Source organism: Cupressus sempervirens, chromosome 2 (assembly GCF_028749045.1).
Source record: "Cupressus sempervirens isolate cs-2001-9-10 chromosome 2, ASM2874904v1, whole genome shotgun sequence".
NCBI classification, from domain to species: domain Eukaryota; kingdom Viridiplantae; phylum Streptophyta; class Pinopsida; order Cupressales; family Cupressaceae; genus Cupressus; species Cupressus sempervirens.
In genome coordinates this window covers 398,322,074-398,339,757 of record NC_143119.1, presented here as the reverse complement: position 1 = coordinate 398,339,757, position 17,684 = coordinate 398,322,074, and positions in this window count along the sequence as shown.

Here is a 17,684-nt window from a genome sequence, read left to right as displayed (position 1 = left end):
CAAGTTCACCAACAATACTATAGCAAAGAGACAAGTTGTTTGGGAGCCTTGGTATAGGGGCTCATGTGCCTTCTCAACTATAGGTATATCAAGATCATCTTCATCATCATTATCAAATTCGCTAGTACCATCATCATGAGCATCTTCATTAGCTACGTCAATACCATCTTCTTTAATCATGTCCTCTGGCACATTATCATCTTCTTCCATGGGAGCATTATCCTTAGTTTGGATATTCACACCTCCATGTTCCTCTAGTTGGGAATTCACATTCACCAATTGACAAAAATTGTGCCCCCCTTCAACATGACCATGTTGCCTATAATGACATTGGGCTTTTGTAATTAGATTTCCTTGATTCTTTAAGCCCTTACACTTTTTGCAAGGATAATTACATTTATCAACTTTTCTTTGAAACTGAGACCAAAATCTAGCAATTGTCTCATTACTTTGTTCTTGGTTCACATTGTTAGGTAGGGTCTTTCTTATAATGTTGTACTTAATGTTAATATCTACACATATGGTTTTGACAGAAAAATTGGTCACCTCACTCAAATTCACCCATATTATAATCAATGAAAAGTTGTCTGCTTACATAAAATTTCATTAGTTGTGGTTAAAGATTTATTATTAAGAAAATTGCCAAGAAAGCAAGGATAAAATTTAGAATAAGCCAAAGATTTCATTACAATTATCACCTACCAAAATCCAATCACAAAAATAAAAAGAAAGAATTTTTAGAAATGCAAGATGGAGAAGTAGAAGAGTTGGACAAGGTTCCAATAAACTCAAAATTGTTAAATCTTCCAAAAAAAAAAAGAATTCTTATATGTTTGACGTACAAAAAGCCAAAGTGGGGTAGTGGTGCAAGAAATATGAAATTTTGGATAGATTAGGTGATTAATAAGTGTCCAAGTTGACACATGACAATAAGTCAATTTCAAGCATCCTAGAATGCAGTTTATGAAAATTTCTTGCATGTTGTAATAAGGCCTATGGGCAAGTTGTAGGTCAGTCAATGCTATGAGTTTACCAAAAATATTAATTTTATGTTTTTTAGAGTTCTTGCATGATTTATCAAGTTTTGGTAGGCATTTTAAGTCATTTATTTGGAAATATTGAAAAGTCGTAAAAATTGTCAAAAAGTTGTCATGCAACTTTCTTGCAAATTTGGAAGGTCAATAGTCACAGTTATGTTTTGATCGAACAAGTAGAAGTGAATATGTAAGTTCAAGAGGCTTGGCCTATAAATTTAATTTTCTTCAACCTAGGAAGGTTGTTGTTGTTGTGATGTACAAAATTAGAGTCAATAAAGCAATTTTTGGTGGGAAAATAAGTGCAAACAACAAGTACTATTTTTTAGGAATAAGGTGTCTCAACCTTGGATAATTCCTATTCTTATTATTTTTTTTGTAAATGTATTTTTTGAAAATAATGTAATTAAGTGTGAGTGTACATGTCTAGTTGGCATGTTGATGTATCACTCCACTTGTATATATCGACATCTTGAATTGTGTGTAAGGAGATCATTGCTGAAACATTTATGACAAATTCCTATGATGCGTAAGAGCTATGTTAAAAAATTCAATGATAGGTGAAGAGGTGAAGACATGTGTCAATTGATCATTGAGTACTCTACAATTGAGTCTCCTATTTTTTGGGAGAATGGTAAAACCCTAATACATTTGTTCTTTGGAAGTTGACTAAAAGGGAAAGTGCATGATATAAGCATTTTTTTAGGGTTGTAGATTAGAGAGTGAGAAAGTGTATTGTTGGTATGGTATGTTGCTATTGGATTGGTCTTTTGTGTCATTTTTCTCCTAAAAGAACTTGCATTTCAAGTGTGTCGTAACCTTTTGTGTTGAAATTAATACATTGTGTAGGTTTTGGAGGGGTGGGGTTATTTTACCGAAAGGTTTTCTATTTGCATATCTTTGTGTTTAAGTGTTTTCTTTCTCTATCTATTTTCAGTGTCCATGGTTGACTACAATATTATTGTTTACATAATATCAAATCTAAAATTGTAAGGATTTAATAGGAAATTGTACAAAACTTTTCGTAAGGGATTAGTGTAGGAAGTTGTTTCCACACCTGAGTTTCCTTACACTATTTTGATAAGCGATCAAAGGAATGATGTTGTGGAAGAGGTTCATGATGACAAGAAGATGGTGATGGGTCAATGCAAGACCAAAAATAGTATAGAATTGGAGTCTGTTAATGTAGAGGTAATGAGTTATCCATGGACTATAAACACAATTGAAGTGCAGAAAAATAAAGTGAAAACAGTAAGGTTAAAGTTGATGAATTGGATGAAGCCATCATTTTTAGCAACTGGTATGTTGAACAGTCAAATTATGGTATTTATGTCACCAAGGCAAGGTAAACCTTGTGTAAATATGAAAAATATTGGTTCATGTGAAGCAACTTTGAGTAGAGGTGGTCAATTTCCTCCATTCATGTTGACCTGATAAGTTTTCATTTCTTCATCAATTTTTTTTGGAGAGTGATGATATAGCATGACCTATTCCTCAACAATTTTTGTACTTGCATCTATAAATTGTATATGTTGTTGATAATATTTGACCAACTGATGATAATGTAACATATGCTTATAACTTCCATTTCCAATTCAAAATCCATCATAAAGCACATTCTCCCTAATCTAGTTGTGTCATGCCCTATGCGATTTGTCAACACAAAGACATAAATTGTGCAAGACATAAATTGTAGGAAAAAAATAACTTATTTACTATTATTTTACTCTTGTTCATATACACATCAAATATCTACTCACTACTATATACTACCCAACCAAAAATGATACAGGGACTTGAAGACTAGTTTTTAGAGGAAAGTGAAATAGAGGAAAGTTTACTTCTACAATATGTTGCTCTATCTTAAACTTATAAGGAATCTTAAATAAAATATTTCATTTTTAGAACAAGGAAAAGAATTGAGAACCTAGAATACAGTGACTATAGGCTGATGAAGAAGTGGTCAACAAATAAGTCTAGAGTTAGTACACCCCCACCTTGTCCAACTTCCTCTAAACTTTATACATACAATGGGAAGCCATACCTGAAAGTAACAAGACCATAGATTGAATAATCATGACACTGTTTAGAATAGCAGAAAAAGAAAGTTAAGCATATCATTGAGGAAATTGAAATAATTATGAAGTGGTCATTCTTGGTAAGTTGGAAAAAAAAAAACTAATGGTATAAGACTTTTTATGTAGTATACAAAAGAAAATTCAATGATAGACTATAGTGGATTCAAAATTATTATAAACAAGATTAATTAGGCATTTGAGTAAGAAAAATAACTTAAGTTTTCTTTCTTCTAATTATTTAATGAGAATAGATTCATTAATTAAACAACATAATGAGAATCTATAGCCATGACTAGCTTATCTATATCTATGAATAACTTAATTTGTATTATGTAAATCCTAAACTTAAACCATGAAAAACCTAAGTTAGACACTCATATCAAAAAATGACACTAAAAAAGTGAGCCATGAGCACTCTCTAATTATTGCAAAATATCATTGTGTACTATGAATGGTAGCTACTTCTCCATTTTGTCTTGTATGGGCATAATAGAACCATGTCTCAGTTAAATTATTGATTCTTACATTCAATGTAAATAAGAAGAATAGCTATAACATAGTTTCTCAATGTGTTAGGCAACACCTAATAGTTTCTTGATATCTTCCTGAAAACATAAGGTTACATATATTAGCCATTATTCTTATAAGATGTTTCATCAAACATATTAAACTAGTTTGAAAAGATTGTAAGTGCAATTTTTGTAGAACAATTTGACAAAATAACAAAATATGATTTTCAAGTACCTCAATCTTCAACAAAGTTGTTGTGGGTGCATATCTATCAACTATCTATGGAAACTATCTCCTACTTATTAATTGATGAGCTTAAGGGGCTTTCTAATGAATGGTTCATAAGGCACAACACTTGGTGAAGGTTTTGCAAATGGGGTTGCAAGCTTTGGGTTTAACCATGGAGGGAACTCCATAGTTAAGCGCGCTTAGGCTGGAGTAGTACAGGGATGGATGGCCTCTCGAGAAGTCTCGGTGCTTCACTCCTATAAGCATCACCTAGATTCAATGAGTGCTAAGTGTTCCATTTATTCTCATGAGAGATGGATTCATGTTGAATCAATACTCATGAAACATGGGTCAATGAGTTTGACTCAAAATCACACAGTTAAATCCTAATAGCAATATCACAATTTGACTTGCTGTGGAAACTATCTCCTACTTATCAACTATATTTACATCAATGTCAACCAAAAACTTACTGAAGTTCCATTTTATGTTATCATCCAAAAATCCACCTTTGATTGATTTCAAGAACTTGTAAATAGGGGTTGCATTACTACCATTGACCTCAACCTACATCAACAAAGTGCAATACAAGCACAAAAAATAAAATGTAATAACTTTTTTTACTAGTTAAATGAAACTTGAAAAAAAACCAATCATTTTACAATAACATTGCCCCTAAAATATCTGGTAAAGATATCTAATAAGAAATCAAAATATAGCTTATATGCTAACCTTTCCAAAAATGGGAAACTCTTCTATAAAGTGAGTACATGCTACCTCTACAATCTCCTTGTTATCACCTAGTTCTTGTCCACCAAACTGGTTGCAAGGGAAGGCTAGGATTTCTACTCCTATAGTTATCCATATTAATATTTATCAATTGCTTGACTCATATTATAGAAAAACACACCCCACTTGAGAAAATTGGAGACTAAAACCACTAGTGATGATCATTTAGTGTAGTTTTATAAGTTCTCACTCAACCCCCCCCCCTTACTTTCACAGTCTATCTTACATATTTTTTCCCCCCATCTCCCCATTTTGTGTATCATATCATTGTCATTGTTGAGAGTTTTTCTTTTCTTTTTATAATTTATTCTTGTACTACATTTATTTTTTATATTCACTTTAAGGATGCATAAGTTTAGTTCTATCTTCCATTATTCTATAGCAGTATATAGACAATGTAGTTTCAGAGCTGTATATGGATCAATATCTAGCATAGGTTCTAGCTTCCACTATTCTATAGTCATCTAGATTTACTTAATATTTTTTTATTTCTACTTTAACATGATGTCTAGAAATATTTGATTATGTTCCTTTCCAATTCTTGTTCCAGTTTGCACAATTATTATTAAGCCTATTTAGAATTTCAAAATATCTTTAAGAAATGACAATAGATTGAATAACATTTTGAGCATTTATGTTGATCAATGAGATCTAGCTACTAGATGGCTTGTAGTGATTCATTATCTAGGTCTCATTGTCCTTAGAATTAGAATGTTTCTTTCTTACTAGATGATATTTTACCCTAAACATTATGATTACATTTCCTTTGTATAATATGATCTAGTGCTTTACTCTACATGTTTAACATTGTCAACTGATTCCTCAAATTTTGGTGTCTTCGTAGGATGAATATGTATTGTTATGGTACTCTAGAAAGGCAAAAAAAATGTTGAAATGATCCATGTATCCAAGATTGTTCCAGGACAGTGCACTATAAGATCTCTCTTTCTTCACATTTATCACCCATGATAAGATAAAACCAATTTTTCCTACACACTTAATTTTTCATTACTAAAATATACTACATAAAAGAGGAAATATGATAACCATGAATGTTGTTAAAAGCATGGTGTAAACATTTGTTCATGGTGTAAACATTTTTTCAACCAATACAAGGGGGTATGAGTAAGATAATGTAGACCCTTTGTAGAAGGGTATTCACCTACAAATGCTAAAAAATAGAAACCAAATCTAATAGCATCTATATACCTGAGAAAATTTTATATCTCAAATTTTAGTGACATTTAATGAAATCAAACAGATTCTTCATAGTGCCCACCCATAGTTTGCTTTTCCATTATATTTACCAAACTCTTTTCATGCCTATTTATGCATGTGTTAGTTTCAAGGGTATTGGATTTATAATTATAAAAATACTTCATGACTTGGATTACATGTATATCAATAAAGAATTACTTAGCTGACTATATTTCATGTGTTGTTTAATGATTATGGCTATTGGTGCATTAATGCTTCTTTAATGATTTGTAGTTAATAAATGAAATTTCTTTAATAGAAATGTCAAATGATGCTTTAATGATGATTACTTCATATTTGTAACGATGCATTATTTTATTTGAGCATTTGATGATTGACTTATAACTATTATGATATTACCTCATACTTGTATGTGTATGGTGTGTGTGTGTGTGTGTCTATTTTATCTTTTTGTTTGTCATGTTTGATGTGTTTAAGGAAGAGAGTCATAGTCACCCACTAGTCAAGATCTACACAATGTATCACTCCATGTCATTGCTTGTTTAGTTTAGATATATTTATATACATGTACATGTTCATCTTTTATGCAGAATGTAGGTACCGAACATCGACTTCCTTGAATTGCTAGGATGAGTGTGCCCTATCACAATAACTCAATGGTAAGAATGAGGAGATAATGTTCAAGTCTAATCCTAGCCATAGCCTAAATACTTGTCTTGCAAGGACTTGTAACTGACTTTCCACCATTTTTTTAACTCATGAGTTTATCTTTGTTTGTGTTGTTTGATTTTGATCTTTGGTCTATTTTGGTAATGTTGCTTTTATGTGGATTTTGCTATGTAATTTATTTGGTAAATGATTTAATTATAATATTTGGGTTAATCATATAATATTGAGAATTATTAAATATTTTTAGATTAAAAATAAAATATTAAAGTATGAGAATATTTAATTAATTAAAAAAACTAATTAAATATGTTCTTTAATTTAAAAGTCTTAATTTAGAAGCCTAAATTTAGAAAATTGGTTAAAAAGAAATTAGAATATGATGATATTTAATTAATTATTAATTTATTAAATATGTACTTCAGTTTAAAAGATTTAATTTAAAAGCTAATTTAAGAAGTTGGACAAAAAGAGAATTAAAATATTACATCTAGTATCAGAGTGCGAGTTTCAACATTGGAAACTTTGGGCATATTGTGCGCCTTTGGCTAGCAAGTAGTTAAACTTTTAACATGATTTAAATAATAAACATTTATCAACATAAAACTTGAACGTAAATAGTTTGAACAAAAAAAATTAGGAGTGGAAGTTTTGAACATGAAACTTGGAAACTCATAACATTTATGTTCTTGACCTTCGATTTATGTCTATGTTATAACTTTTATGTTTTCTGATGGATTTAGAGATGTTGATTTTTTTTGGAGTATTTTAGGGGATCTATTTTAGTATTTGTTAAAAAGATGAATGTTGGATCAATATGGTTTTCAATTTATTACTAAACCAGAATCATATTACTCTAAGTGACTAAAAGTGTACACATAGTTAACCTTTTTCGTATTAGTTTCTTAAATAATCATTTTGTTTGACATGGTAGATAATAATCTTTGACTTTTAGTTACCCTAGTCATTGTAGTAGGCTTCTAGGAGTAAGCCTAATTCTGGGGGGGTGGATGTAGTGTCCACCCATAGTGTTCTTTTCCATTATATTTACCAAACTTTTTTTATGCCTATTTCATGCATTTGTTAGTTTCAAGTGTGTTGGATTTATAATTATGAAAATATTTTATGACTTGAATTATATGTATATCAATAAAAAATTACTTAGTTGACTATATTTTATGTGGTGTTTAATGATTATGGCTATTGGTGCACTAATGATGCTTTAATGATTTGTAATTAATAAATGTGATTTCTTTCATAGCAATGTCAAATGATGTTTTAATGATGATTACTCATATTCATAATGATGCATTATTTGATCTGATCATTTGATGTTTGACTTATAATTATTATGGTACTTACCTCATACTTGCATGTGTATGGTGTGTGTGTGTGTCTATTTTATCTTTATGTTTGTCATGTTGATGTGGTTAAGGGAGAGAGTTATAGTCACCTACTAGTCGGATCTACACGATGTACCACTCCTTGCTATTGTTTGTTTAGTTTAGATATATTTATATACATGTACATGCTCATCTTTTATGCAGTATCGAACATCGACTTCTTTGAATTGCTAGGATGAGTGTGCCCTATCACAATAACTCAATGGTAAGAATGGAGAGATAATGTTCAAGTCCAATCCCAACCATAGCCTAAATACGTGTCTTGCAAGGAGGGCTCGTAACTGACTTTCCACCCTTTTTAAAACCTGTGAGTTTATCTTTGTTTGTGTTGTTTGATTTTGAGCTTTGGTCTATTTTGGTAATGTTACTTTTATGTGGATTTCGCAATGTGATTTATTTTGTAAATGATTTAATTATAATATTTGAGTTAATCATATAATATTGAGAATTATTAAATATTTTTAGATTAAAAAGAAAATATTAAAGCATAAGAATATTTAATTAATTAAAAAATAATTAAATATGTGCTTTAATTTAAAAGTCTTAATTTAAAAGTCTAAATTTAGAAATTGGTTAAAGAGAAATTAGAATATGATAATATTTAATTAAATATGTACTTCAGTTTAAAAGATTTAATTTAAAAGTTAATTTAAGAAGTTGAACAAAAAGAGAATTAAAATATTAAAATATTACAGATTTAATATTGCTTTATTATAATTATTTATTTAATAATAATTAAATTAGAGTTGCATTTAAACAATGAGTTTTGATTATTATTAATTTAAATAATAAAATATGCTTTAATCATTGCTTGCACTAATTAATAAACTGGAGGAAAATAAAATATAAAAGAATGAAATTTAAAGATAAAGTTATAGTTCTAATTGTGGCATAGTTATATTTATTTAATTTAATGATAATTATTTAGGAGTTTTATTTTAATAATAAACTGAAAATAATGTTATTAATTAAATTAATAAATATATTATTAAAACTAATTCAAAAATTAATTAAAGAGAGAAAGCTAATTATTTGAATTAAGATATTTTGTAATTAAATATCTAGAAGAATTATGCATGAAAGGGTAATAAAGTAATAAACAATAATTAATCAGTGAGTTTCCTCTCATGATTGCACAATCAGAGCCCCAATTTAAGGGAAAACTTTTTATTAGAGATCTAGAGCTCATTTTGCAATTACACAGGTTTTGGGGAGAAAAATTTGAAATTTGATAAAAAAAAATTGTTGAGAGTTTCAGAGGGTTTGGATTTGCATGTATTCATAGGTTGTCTCAGATTTTAGCTATGGTTTCGAGGTTTGAAGGCAAAAAATCAGAATTGGATCAAAATAATTGTTGAAAGTTTTAGAGTGTTTGGATTTGCATGCATTCACAGATTGTTTCAGATTTTAACTATGGTTTTGAGGTAGGGTTTGAAAACCCATTATAGAATTTTATTGAAATATCTATCTACTTCATGTCTTCCTAGGTGTTTGCATATTGCTTATTAATTTACTATATTGATTGTTGAATAAGAATTATGCTATAGATCTTGAAAAAAAAAAACTTGACTAAGAAAAATTGTAGAAAAACTATAGAAATTTATTATGACTATATTCTTTTGAAACCCTTTCTAATATACGAAAAATTTGATTATGAAAAATTGGAAGAAAATAATAAATTGAACAATTAGATTTTCAACTTTAAATTTGTCATTAGAACTATGTGATTATCGTGAATTTTCTAAATATAGATAAATATTTTTCTTACATTTAAAATAATTTAATTGCAAAATTTATTAGAAAAAATGAAAAAGATTAATTGAGAGGAAAATATGTTGTAACTAAATGTATACATGCATGTCAAAATAAATATACTAAAAATATAAACTAAGTATAGTATGGTTACATGCAATTGAAAATAAATATGCTAAAAGTAGAAAGCTTAGTATGGTTACGTGCATGTGAAAACAAATATGCTAAAAATAGAAAGCTAAGTATAGTATGGTTACATGCATGTGAAAACAAATATGCTAAAAATAGAAAGCTAAGTATAGTAGGGTTGCATGTGAAAAAAAAATGTTAAAAATAGAAAACCTAGTATGGTTGCATGATTTGAGAGATCAAAGATATGCAAAAATATTAATTGCATGTGTATTTTTATTTTATATAATTTAATTTTCAGATTTACTTATTTAAAAAATAATAATAATTTATTAATTTCTAAAATTAAATAAATATCATCTATTTAGTTATAAAGTGATTGTTAATGTTAGTAATTATTTAAGTCTAATTAAACTCTTAGTTGCATATAAATGATTTTAAATTTATTAATGCAAAAGGGAGGTTAATAAGTAAATATTTAGAATTTTATTATATTTTAAGAGAAGTTGTGGTAGAGTTCACTTTGTAATCATTTAGTGAATAACTATTTGACTTTATGAGAGAAATCATAAATAATTAAATTAAATTTATAATTTTATCTCTATTTGCATTATGAATTAAAGAAAAATTAAATGTTAATATTGGACTTCAATATAAGTCAAATTAATATTTTAAAAATGAAATTGATATTAGTATTTAATCTAATAATATACATTATGTTATTAATTAAATAATATATGATTTAAGATTATTTAAATTGAAAATATGATAATGTTGCATGATATTTTATATGCACAAGGAGATTTGATATTAAAATACTTATTTATTTAAATAAGTATATTAGCATAACAATTTATCTTAACATATATTCTTACTTTATTTCTAAACACATCCTTATAACCCAAGCTAAATAAGAGAAATTGGTGAAATTAAATCATGTGGCTGAAAACTATGTATTTTCTAATGTTCTATTTATAGTCTTGTGATGTTTATTTTCTTGATAGTTTTTCTTTGTGGGTTGTTTAGTTGACCAAGTTAGGATGTGCATTAGAGGCATTTTTGAGATTTTTTTAATTATTATTTGACTAGATGTCATAATGAACTTTATGATTTGAATTGAGATTTAAGTTTTATGATCTTTATGCTATTGAGCATTTACGAGAACTTGGGTTTTGAGAACCAATATTATTTTTGATTGCCTATTAAGGAACTAAATTTGATCAATATTATTTTTTTGTGGTATGGGACACTATTGTGATTTGTGATTTTTGGGAAGGTTGTCTAGGGGCATGTCTATGGGAGTGGCTTGCAATGGGGGCCAGGGCCCAAAGTGGCTACTAGGTTAACTCATTGTAAGTTGTGTAACAAGTGATAACATAGTAATTAAATATCTTGTCTAGCCCTTTTCCTTGAGATACATTAAAAAGATAAGTTAGAGATTTTTCCTCATCCAGGCTTTGAGTGTTTGTATAGGCTAAGGATGGGGTATGACTAGTTTCCTCATCATCATGAGAGGGTATTCTAGTTCTACATAGAGTCACTAGGGGGCTGGGGGCCTGAGAGACTACTAGGGTAACCTTAGAGTTGGCTCATGTGATGACACTCCATAGTATGTAGCCTAAGTCTCTTTCATGATTTTTTTTTAATATTTGCCTCTAGTGGTGTACTTGTTAGATATTGCTTTTGATAGTGCATTTATTGTGAGTTACTACTCATTGATTGGATGTCATTTATTGTTGACAATTGAATTTTATTAATGAATGATAAGTTATTCATTGGTGGTGTTTTTATTGTTGGATTTTTTGATTGGTGGTTTACTTTTGTTGACTACAGTTGTTATCTATTGGTCATTGTGCTTGTGACACTTGACATTGATTTCGAGGTGGTTGCATATTTTTGGTCTTAGTATTTGTATGTTGACTTGGTATAAGATGTTAGTATTGGTATGAGTGTCCTTTCGATTTTGACTATCTCTTCTTAAATAAGTTTGTGTTACCGTTGAGGTAGTTTTAGCTATCAAGATTCCTTGCCTAAGATTATTTTATGATTTGATTATCTGTGTGTGGATCGTACATCATCTCTCCTGCATAGTGGGAGTGGGATCCTGATTAGGTGACCACGTGGTCAAGAGGTAATGTATTCTTACCATTTGGATCCCCCTTAGATTGATAGATGTTGGATGCTCCTTGATACAATGGTAACATTATCATTCTTCCTCTTATCTTGAAAATTTTTATTCATTTGATGTATCTATGTATCATGTGTTTTGAGATCCTATGGTATATTGTGTTGTATATTGATGTACTTGTATCTATTTTCACATACCCTGTGACATGTGCAATGGATGTTATTCATTAGATGTGCTTTCATATCATTAGTTGTACTTATGCATTTGCTTATATGACTATGTATGTGTTTATTCATTTTATGATTATGGACAATGTAATTGAGGCTTAAATTTATTAATAAAACTTTTTAAAATGTGACTCAACATGAAGGGACCCTTAAAGAATTGAAATTGTATTTGTAATTGATTACGTGTTCTTAATGTGTATGTATATATTGCTTCCACATTATTGTTACTTTGATGTTGTTTAAACTTTTTTTAAAAAAATAGTTCAATAAAATTTGTAACATATTAGGTTTATTTCTTTTGGATTCCCGAGTAGGTCATTACATTTTTAAAGAAATCTAGAGTTCACTTGAGCTTAATCCCAAGCTCAATCAAATTATTTCATATTCATAAGACTAAAAACCAATTACACTAAAAGAATTTAGAATCCTAAAAAAACCAATTTCTATGTCATTTTACATTATTTCATGGCCAAATCTATAAAGGCTTATAATTTTGTCGTATCAACAATATATCCATAGCATTTAGGAAATATATATTTATAATTTGACCTTGTGATCATGTGAGAATCCGATTGCTAATAAGTAAAAAGGGTGAGAAACTAGATAATCTAGGTCAAAGAACTTATAGAGCCTCTTTATGATATCCTTTCATTTTACCCTATTTGTAATAGTGTTTTATGATGATAGAAAATGATCTTTATGTATTTATAGAACCTCCAATCTATTTCTCCTATGGGAGGAGGTGAGGTGGACTCGTTGCTTCAAAATTGTAGGTTGCATATGATTGGATTTCCACATTGGAATTAATAAAGTAGCAGGTAGAGGAAGAAGCTGAATAAAAATTAGACAGTAAAGAAGATAAAGATGTTGAGGATCCTGTTAAGGAAGAGGATCAAGTAGATGGAAAAGGAATGGTCACTGAGATAGACCAAATAAAAGAGCCAAGGGGAGAACAAATATCTAAAACAAAGGACAGTAATGGTGAAGAGGACACACAAGGAGAGTTAGAACATGATGAGCCAGTAAATTTCATGCAACATGAAGGAAACATGGAGCAGATAGTCAACACTGTGATTGTAAATGTTGATGATAGTAGTAAAGGGAAAGGCCATTTGAAGATTGGATCAGTTAAAGAGGTAGAGAAGACCTCAATCTATCTATATGGAGAATAGGGACATGGCCCTTGGAGAGGCTAATTTATTTTCTATTATTGGAAAACAATATTGGAATCAGACAGAACACAATCAGAGGAATGAAGTTGCAAAAGAGGTTCATGATAACAAGAAGATAATGATGGGTCAATGCAAGACCACAAATAGTATAGAATTGGAGTCTCTTAATGTAGAGGGAATGATTTATCTACAAGCTAACTATACTTCTAGGCTCCCTCGTGAAATAAGCTTGTGAAATCTAGAACTGAGTATAGTTAACTCATTACATCAAAGCTCCAAAAGTGGAGAGCCATTCAAAATTAATCCCCAAATCACTGCCTAATACCCAACCTAAATAATGTAATATACATGTTGATTACATTATGATTTAAAAAGGAGCCCAATGATCATATGAAGACAAGTGTTAATCTAGTCATTATCTAATGAAAAAATTAACACTAAAGAGCCAAGCCAAAAATGGCAATACAAGTTGCCTCATTGATTTTGATCCAGAATTCAAATTGTAACCATGACACTAACAAAAGTCATCTGATGTAAACACAAACTAGATCCCTAAGCTGAATACAATATCTCCAAAAAATAAGTGAGATCCATAAAATTAAATCATGTGAGATCACAGAGAAGCCATGATTTACTGTGAAGCACTTTGAACCTAGCAATTGCCAAGGTAGGCACATTCAGAAAATGGCATAGCTAGAACACATAAGATTGCATAAGAGAATTCTTTCTTACAAGTATATTTTCTTTGCAATATGATATTTATAATAAAAAGAGTCTCCTTATTAAGCGTCTATTTATTTTTGCTAATATAATGAGATGTCATTACTAGAAGATACCATGGACAGTGATTAAGTATATTTGTAGTCAATATTGTAAGAGTATTTTTGCTTATGGCTCTTAATAAAAAGTGCTAACAAAATCTTATTAAGTGTTGGTTTTTTTTCACTAATATAATGAGACGTCATTACTAGAAGATACCATGGACAATGATTAAATATATTTGGAGTCAGTATGATAAGATTATATCTACTTATGGCTCTTAATAACAAGTGCTAACAAAATTTTATTCTTGAAAAGTCATTCTATTTTTTTAGGGCATCAACAAGGCACAAGTTGGACTCTTTCAGTATAAGAGATCAGTTTCTTATCTTCTTAAATCTATGGTTACAATTAAAATGACTTTTTCCTATTTTTTTAGAAGATCAATCATATCATTAAATATATTTTTAATCCTTGCTTTGAATTATATCTAATATTCATCATCAGAATGAGAAAATAATGAGTATAGAATTGTGGATATGAACCTCACTATTTAGTAATATACTTCATTGTGCATTAGTTTACACACACACACACACACACACACACACACACACACACACACACACACACAGAGTTTAATCCATAAAACTTGCATTGAAATGCCACATCTTTTCTAAAAAATTGTTTGACTGAAATTTTACTTTTTCCAATATTATGTTAGCATTTTTGCCACAAACATTTCTATAAATAGAATGAAGAAAGGATTGTTCAAGAGAATATCGTGATACTGGAAACTATTAGAAACAAAATTTGGAAATTCGACAAACAAAAGAAAGTGAAAGAAATAATTCCACCGACACTCTTGATGATGAATTTCAATTCTTCAGTAGTTTACTTTTCTTTGATCCTCACTACAAGGTAGATAAATGAAATATTTTTACTTGTTATCTTCACAAATATTCAATTAGGCATGTTTGAAAAATAGAATAGCATTAAAAATTTCTATAAATGTTAATAGATTTTTTGTGTGCTCATGAAATTGAATGATTTCAAATTAACCCACTAAAAATCAAATATTTTTACTTGTTATCTCCACATATATTTGATTAGGCATGTGTGCAAAATAGAATATCATTAAAAATTTCTATAAATGTTAATAGATTTTTTATGTGCTCATGAAATTGAATGATTTCAAATGAACCCACTAAAAATCAATTTTTTTTTGAATGTGAAGACTTTGAACTACATAAATCTTTTGCATGATCCCTTAACATTCAAAGTGGGAGCTTTAAGAAAAATAAGTAGGTGTGATGATTTTTTCAGATATTAATTTGATGAAAGGTGGAGAAATTAGAAGAAGCCTAAATGTAGTTAGATTGAAAGCCATAAAATAGTACATGCCTTTCTTTTAGGAGATGGATCGCCTTGATACCCATAGACACAATATATCTATTGAAAGATGGAGAATTGGCTTGGGAGATGAAGGTAGTTATGTATTTCTAGATTCAATTAATACATTGCATCTAAATTCATCTCAAATTATGTGCCAAGAGAAATTATTCTTAGAGATCTAACCTAGGTATTCGAGGTTACTGATAATGCTAAATGGACCAGACTAAAAGATAATCTTGCACTCTCATAATTATATAATTGGTGGGCAAATTAGTATTGCATGTTCCTCAATGTTGGGTGATTATGTTGTTGTTATGGGAAATCAACAATCACTTCTCAAAATAAATCACCTTGGCATCATATGAGAGTTCTATTTCAAATAAGCTTATACAGAGACTTGGTCAAGAAGGTGTTAATGAAGGATCTCAATTTCCAACATATAGTAGTATGGGTAGTATCATATAAATGATCCAAAAATTTATAGCATTAAGATGAAGTCCAACATAGACATGTATGACTAGTATAATGATATGAAGATTTTTTAACAATGATTTAATTGGGATAGCAAGAGATTATGATTGTTAGAACAATTTGAAAGCCAAGAATGATGACGCCAAAAATTAATCAAACATAGAAACATAACCGATGGACTGTGATTTATTTGTGAATGGATAGAGACCACATTTAATATAGATGAAAAATATCAAATTGATAACAATAGATGCGCATTTATAAGATAAATCAATGATACCAATTCTTATAGAGTTTTTCTTCCAAGTAAACAACTCTTTTGTTGGGCAATCAACTAGGTGCTCCTAGACTAATGATAGCATTTCTATCCATCCATGAAAATATGAGAAAATTTCACTCCCTTCCCTTTTCATAACCATTTAGAATTTGAATTATAGTATCACACCCTATTGTGTTTGGGGTGCAATTGACTATGTTTTATATTCACTCTATTTTATAACATATTTGAGTAATTATAGTTCTAAAATACTCTATTGTATTTATAGATGTTAGCATTTTATACTCAAACCTAGGATGACACTTGATCCACAAGATCAATTCCAATAGATATAGCAGTTAGATTAGAACCTCTCAACATTAGTCTATTTTAAGTAGTTGCAAACAAATTTTTATTCTAGATATTATCTTTAAAGATGAGTGAAAGAGAAGTTGTAAATGAAGCTAAACTACAAATGCACATGACTTCCATTTATACATAAATTTGAGAAACTCAATCTCATTTTGATAATCTATTTAGAAGTCACTAATCCCACTTCAAACCATAAAAAGAAAAAGAGATTTACTTACATGATGGAAGAAACAAAATGATAAATGAATGCAATCATTTCTCTTTTTAGATTTTCCATTACCAATAAAATTTATAAGTGCCAATAAACTTCCAATTTAGCATCTTCACTCAAACCTTAAGTTATAGTTAGTCTATATGATCAACTACCAAAGGCACAATAGTTAATTCCTCGTCTCTCAACATTGCATAAAGAACTTCTGAATTAGTATTTCACTCATATCTTCCATGATAGTTTGTCTATAAGATCAATTCTTATTTTTGTAATAGCCTATCTAAAAACATAGAGAAATTAATGATATTAAAATTTTCCATAGAATTTTGTGTTCTTGATTAATATTTCAAACAATAAAATCTGAAAATATCAAATATTATCATCATGTAATCTTGTTATTCAAAGATATCAGATTTCTCTAATCCATCTAAATATTATAAAAATTTATGGATTTGATTATGTAAGATTTTTAATCATCAATAAATCTTACACAATCAGATTCAGATACTCTCGTAATATTTTATATAGTCTTTCTGAAATCAATTGTGTGAATATTTTTAGTATCAATATTTTAGAACACACTATCTAATCCATCATCAAGATGCAACAAAACAAGTAAAACATGAAAAAAATATTTTTCTCACAATTTTATATATTCTCATTAATGTTGTTGTTTGATGTTTTTATGTAGTATAGAACTATCCTAGTTAATAATAGCCAATTCAGAATGAATAAAGTTTAATACTTTAAGATCTATCATCAAGGATAAAAATTCAAGTTATATAATATAGTATAGTTTATCATTTGCACAACAAATTAGATGCTTTAATATATACCATGTTCATACCTGAGAAAACCAAAACAAGCATTCTTTGAAAAATTTATA